Source organism: Strongylocentrotus purpuratus, unplaced genomic scaffold (genome assembly GCF_000002235.5).
Source record: "Strongylocentrotus purpuratus isolate Spur 01 unplaced genomic scaffold, Spur_5.0 spur5_scaffold_6, whole genome shotgun sequence".
Classification (NCBI taxonomy): domain Eukaryota; kingdom Metazoa; phylum Echinodermata; class Echinoidea; order Camarodonta; family Strongylocentrotidae; genus Strongylocentrotus; species Strongylocentrotus purpuratus.
In genome coordinates, this window is record NW_022145612.1 from 42,290,908 (window position 1) to 42,297,933 (window position 7,026).

Consider the following 7,026-nt stretch of genomic DNA (forward strand, 5'->3'; position numbering starts at 1 on the left):
TTTTCTCTTTCTCTCTTTTTTCTCTTTCTCTCTCCACTATTTGGCTTTTGATAATTTTTGTTCTGCATTGTTATCTCATATCATCTTTTAGTTTTGTTAAGTTTTTCAATAAACATTATCACAAGTTGATTATCTTTTTTTTTAATTTAAATTTTTAAGTTTGTATTTATTATTTGTTACAAAAAACTAATTTGTTCTGCTCATTGGTTGACTCGCATCATTCTGTGCATGGCTGCATTGATGAGAATCACAGGTCTGCTGGTTTCTTTTGATGATAGCCCCCTCTCTAGACGGTGTATGAATAATGGGTGTGACCTGCATGAGTTATATAATATGAAGCACATGGTGTGTAAAGCATTGAGTTACACTGCATGATAAGCAATCTCTCCAAGATTCCTACATGCAGCCTGTAAATCTGCACTGGTAAAACATTGAACAGTACATAAGTATAGTGTATGCTAGTATTGTACTCTAATTTATAGCAAAAATCTTTGTTAATTGCCATTTTTCAAGTAATCATTTTTAAAATTATCATTTACCTGCTACAAATAGTTGTATTACAATAGTCCTGAGAATGCTAATTACATACATGAATGTTTGCTAGGTAGGATAAACATGGCTTGTCCTACCTAACAACACAGAGTGTATGCAATTTGCTTTCTGACTATTGAACTTGAGTTATTCATAACAGATGAATGATATAATTTTGTAGCAATTAAGGCACTTTGAAAAGATTTGTGTGTTAAATTTGATTGCATTACGAAAATAGCCTATTGCAAAGAATGAAGTATCGATTGCCGAACCCCACTCCTGTCCCCCAAAATAAGAATAAAGTAAAAACAAATATATGAATTTGTATTTTTCTTAAACTTTCTTATCTTTATGACATGCATACTGCATATAGCCTTTACAACAGAACATACCGGTAATTACTCTTGATCAATCAAGTAATGTATCCAAAAAGGCACGAGGCAAGCAATGTATGAACAAAGTTCAAGCTGAGGTTAAACTAAAAATACACCGTACATGAATCTATGATAGAATGCATTGATAAAGACTTGGAGCTAGATAGTTTAGTGATTTAGGTACAGTAGTTATTGCCTATAGTAATATTTGAAATTTTAAATACTACTACTAGTACTAATAATGATATGTTACATTTATATAGTGTATTGCATAATACATTTTAATTGCCTAGTGTGAAGTATTGTTCTCAGAGCACTGGAGGTGATCAGGGCTTTTTAATTTATGCCGAATAATATGGCTTCTCCAGTTTCCTTACACTGAGGTTGGGTGGATGGACTAACGCTAACCTAACCCTATACGTACATTTGTAGGTCGAAGCTTATTCTAGTTTCTACACATTTAAATGAACATCTCAAGATGTATTGATTGTGAGAAGGGAGCCAATCTTTGCAATGCTTTGTAGATATATTTTGTGTCAATAGTATAGCAACAATAAGGAGCGGGTTAACTTTTTGAATACCCTGGGTTGAATCGAAATGAATGGAAGTCTGAAAGAAGAAGCGGTGTGAATGGAGAGAGAGGGACAATAAATGGTATTCCTATCGGTAGAAGAGAATAACCCTTTCACCTCACAAAGGAGAGCTAAAAGTAATTTGCATTTCAGAAATGGTTCCACTACTTTTCTCAAAACAAATTGTGAATGAAGGGATACGCCTTTGAGAAGGCACAGATCTGGATCCTATTGTACTAGATGAGCTATAACTGTTCAAAGCACATGGTTTGTAAAGTCAATGATTGACACAGCCCTGGACATTCAACAGGCAGGAATGGCGGGAACTGCAGTGGGCAGTATGAATGTGAGGTGTGGTAATTTAAAACCGGTAATTCCACCTCTCCCCACACCCCTCCCCACCACCACCACCACCACCACCATCATTATCCACTCCATGTATGGAATAGTGATTCTCCTGACATAAAAGAGTCAACCTGTAAACAGAGGAAAAATACATTTCCTCTTTTCATCATTTCATGCGTAAGGCCCTGATTTATTTGATAAAGAGAAAAAGAATGTTTAGTTTCCTGTCACAATTTATGTGTTTAAAGGCAGAAAGCTTGCTCATCAAACACCAGGTATTCTTTCTTCTTTTGCTGGTGTGGAAAAGTGGCAAAATTGTATTCTCTTTTAACACATACAAAAAATATATATATATATATATACGTGTATATGGAAATACTTCAACTAGGAACATACAAGAATTTTTTCTCAAGATACTTAATTAAAAGAAGCTTCTTGCAGAGAGTGAGTCTTCAATTTGAGATGTCCTATGAAAATTGATATTTTATATTTGGACATGGACAGTGTGATATGTACAGTATGAAAGTAGTATGATGAGAATAAATCACCCTGTAATTTTACACAAAGACTTATTAATATCAACTAATAATAGATGAATTCCTTCTGTACGACTGGTGATAATCAATAGGAGTGCCAAAAATGAAACATGCCATTGACCATATCTCCATGAGCGTCAGTATCAACAAAAATAGAAACTGTGTTCCTGGACACTTTTTATTATCACGCTTACAGGAATGTTTTACAGTTTGCGATATTAGATGATAGATAGGCATAGATCGATCACAACTTCACAAGGCCTGGTACCAGTAGTTTATCTACCAGTTTCAGTCATATTCAAGTCATGATGAACATACTTTTTCTTTTTAACCTGTTTTACTTGGTTATGAAAGTAGTTAATTTTTTGATAGTATTAAAAATGATTAACACGATCATCACTTAGGAAAGCCAAAGGAGAAAAACCAGTCCAGTTTCAGTATGATTAATCTTAATTGTATCTATCGTCACCTCCGTATGAATATCCCTTATAGCTCATAGATATTATAAATCAAAGAGTCGGGTGTTGTTGCAATCCATAATCTTTCCTCTCATCACCATTCTTTTTCAACTGTATTTTAAAAACTTATCAAGAGGACGCTTTGTTCGCTCACAATTCTTTTCCAGGAAAAGTGTCATTTATGAGGTACATTTCCTGTCCAGATGCTTGAATGTCAGTGGCATATACATTAATGGATTATAAACAAAGGCAATCATCATCATACAAAGTGGCAGGAAATATCGGGCCTATACATGTAGATATCCTGCGACTAACATTGAATTTTTTTGAATTCTCAGTCTTCAAATCGTTCCTGTTTTCACGAAGTGACGGTAGTGAGGAAAATCTGCATGCAAATTGAATGCGATTTCCATTCACTACCGTCACTTCGTGAAAATAGGGACGCAATGTGTGGGGGTAGGTGGTAGAAATAAGATTTTTACCATGTGGTTGTGCCTATTATGTCACCTTTCCAATTGGTACCAGTAACCTTTAGTAGCTATATACTATTGTTTACCAAGGTTGTATGATATAGTTACTGAGAATACCCTGGATTATTACATAACTGCTTATGGTAGAGTACACTTGGTACTTGACTCTTCTAAAATGTATATGATTTATTACAAAAAATATTCACTAGTTTGGTGAATGGTCTGGATTTGCAAAAGTTTCATTCCAATAATATTGAGTCTCAATACTGAAAAAATGTCCTGCTTACAAAACCATTTGCCATTATCAATTTTTTAAGAAGATTAATGTTGCAAAAGTTTTTGGTTTTTACATTACTTGTAACCCACCCTCGACCTTGCATATTTTCTTCAATTTTGGGTGCTATGATAGTATGATTGCTATCTACAGAGCCTACATAATTTTTATCAGGGGCATTTGTGAATGTATAGGATAAAACATTAAAGATGAAGTTGAGTTCTGGTCATGCGATTGCATTGTGAAAGAAACGGTGTGGAACCAACCAGAAAAGGTTGATCATCTAGCATATAAGAATTTGTGTGTATTGCAAGGTTCTGGAATCATCAAAATGATAAGAAATGTGGCCAAGTCTTGGTAAAGTTACAAACACTTGCACAGAAAGATGTATATGGGACTACACGAACACGTGGCGTAAAAAGCCGGCCCCCCCCCTCCCGATTTTTACGATGTTACATGCATATTTAGAATATGAAGGCATTTGAAGAGCCATGCTTTTCAGGGAACATGTCTTAACTGATGTTCTTCCACACTTGCATAATAAGAATGAGTAATGCTCACAATTTATTTTTCACCTCTTCCCAGAACTCAACCTTCTCTTTAATTGTTGGTTTACTTGACTGCTGGGAAAATGTGCTTCTGATTAGAGAAAAACAAACATTGTATGAGCAGTATTTTTTTTAAAGAAATGTATTTTGATGCTGTAGGTGTGATTGAATATTAAGAGCCATTTTATATGTTGAGGTTTGTCTTAGAGTTTGTAAGATCTCTTGATTTCAATGCATTTTTATCCAATAGTATATCTTGGTCACGAAATTGAATGTTATCTGACGATTATCTTGGTTTAAAATGAGAGAATCATATTTTGATTATTAGAAGACAGAACAGATGTAAAGTAGGGGATTTAATATGAATGAAATAGTAGGCTTAATGCTATATACGTGAAATTAACTCTTTGTGTACTCGGCCAGTCGACCTGGGAAGACGTACAAAGGCTACAAACGACTTCAATTAGCAAGTCATATACAACCATTAAAAAAAATGCAAAGTCAAATACAAGTGCCAGCTTTTAAAGGTTTCATGCATATGTTCATTATCTGCAATGTACAAGATTAATGATTGGTCATCCTGTGGACTGCATCCAAAGCTGGATCCGTCGGTCAGCTTCTGGTTGCTATGACAACATAGACGTACACTACCGAAGCTCAGAATTAAATTGTTTTCACAAGACAATGCTCTCTGTCAGGTTTTTTCCCCCTCACCCTTGTCCATTTCTTCATTAGCAGACAATGGAAGGCAATGAATTCATGCTTGCATTGCTTTCCTCTGTGTTTCCTTTCTTTGAATGCACATGCTGTGATAATAGGCCATTTTCGTAATGTAATCAAATTTGACGCATAGGTCTTTATGAAGTGCCTTGACAATCATATAATTATTTTATTCACCTGTTACAAATAATTGTATTTCACTAGTCAGTATTCAAATTGCAAATATTACATGTTGTTAGGTAGGGAAATCCAATAATTATTTGTCCAACCTAGCAACAACTAATGTATGCAATTTGCATTTTGACTATTGAGATACAAAGATATATTAACATGTGAATGTAATAGCTTGCTGCTAGGTTAACTTGTATAAATTTTGAAAATCAACTGTTAGGGTGATACACTTGTAGTTTTAATTATTGAAAGCTCATTTACATGAATGAACATATATGAATGTATTTCCACAAATCATTGATGTTCTGTTACATGAAACTAAACTTCTGATTTGAATAGCACCTCTATCAAATGTCCAGTCATATAAATTCCTTTCTTCAGCTCTTCCTACATTCTTGCTGACCATCTGGGTGGGCTCAAGGTCTCTGGTCAGTGAAGGAGAGAAAGAGAAAGAGAGAGAGAGAGAAAGACAGAGAGACAGAGGGAAAAGGGGGTGGGGGGGGGGGTGAAAGGTTGAAAACCAAAATCATGAATGGGCTCATGTTTTGCTAGTCTTGTGTGTCCAGCTGATGGGATTGTCGTCTGTTTATGAGTGTTGTGTGTAGCATACACAATCAGATATTTTCATGATATATGATGATGCAGTTAATTACTAATTGATTTGTCACTGTAATTCAAATTTCTGGCCAGTTTTCTTTAAATAAAATGTTTAATCAGAAACGTTTTGGTAGAGGAGTTGGTTGAACGCTATAAAATTTTAATTTCAAATTAGTTCTAAGACTAATGAAACAGCAAACATACAACAAACAAAATTAAACTAACAAATCTGATAGTTTGATTAGAAAATGAATGAGTTTATGTATCAATGTGTACAGTTTTAGTGACATGAACATCAATTCAACTTTCAACTTTCAGAATCCAACACATGTATGTACATGTATTATTGTATATTGGAGGCAAATGACAACTTGATCATGTGACTGTCATAACACGTAGGTCCATGGCCATATTTTATCTGTTTGGTTATACCAAGGAGTTGTGGGCACTCAATATTACATGTCTCACCAACTTGACCAAGCAAAGACTCAAACAAACCTTCAACTTTTTTAATGAGGGTCCAATTAAAAAAAAAACACACACTATGCCTGTACATACATGCTTGCATCTTAAAGAGCACATTAAAGATAGCTCATAAACTTCCTCCAAACTTAAAGATAAACTTTAGTACTGGTAATGCGATTGCATTGTGAAAGAAAAGGTGTGGAAAGGATCAGAAACGGTTGATCATGTAGCATGTAAGTATTGGTGTGCACTGCAAGGTTCTGGAGTCATCAAAATCATAATAAATTTGACCGAGTCTTGGTAAAGTAACAAGCACTCACATAGAAAGCTATATATGGGACAACACACATGGTGTCGGGGCTAGTACTACCTTGATTTCCTTGTCTTTCTATGCTCATTACTCAGCCAGTATACATTTTCTTCCAAAATTGTTTGGCACATGTCATTTATTTTTAATCTTGAACATTCAGTGTAAGTTTCGTTTGATTCTGTGAGAATTTTTTAATTTTTTTTTTTTACCAGTACTGGAGTTTATCTTTCATTTAGCTGATGTTTCTTTCAATTTCATCTCACAGACTAGTCAACAAGCCTATTTCCATTAGCTTGAGTTTGCCAAATAACCCACTATTTTAACTATCTCTATTGCAAATTATCCAGCTAATGTGCATCCACATCAGCCCGCAGTTGCAATTAGCATGATATTTGGTCAAGAAAATATCCTGAGAAATCTTGGTCTTGTTTCCAAAATATCCTGCTATTTGGGAAATAGCGGGCTAATTTGCGCCCGTCCGAGCTAGTTTGTGATGAGCATATCAGTCTGGTGAAGATGTAATTTTAAGCTTCGGGATAATATCCAGAGTCTGAAAAGCGGGTTATTTGGCAAACTCGAGCTGATGAGGGCAGGCCTCATGACACAGTATTACTAGTACATTTGTCAAGGACTGTTAAAATGCCAGTGACTCTCA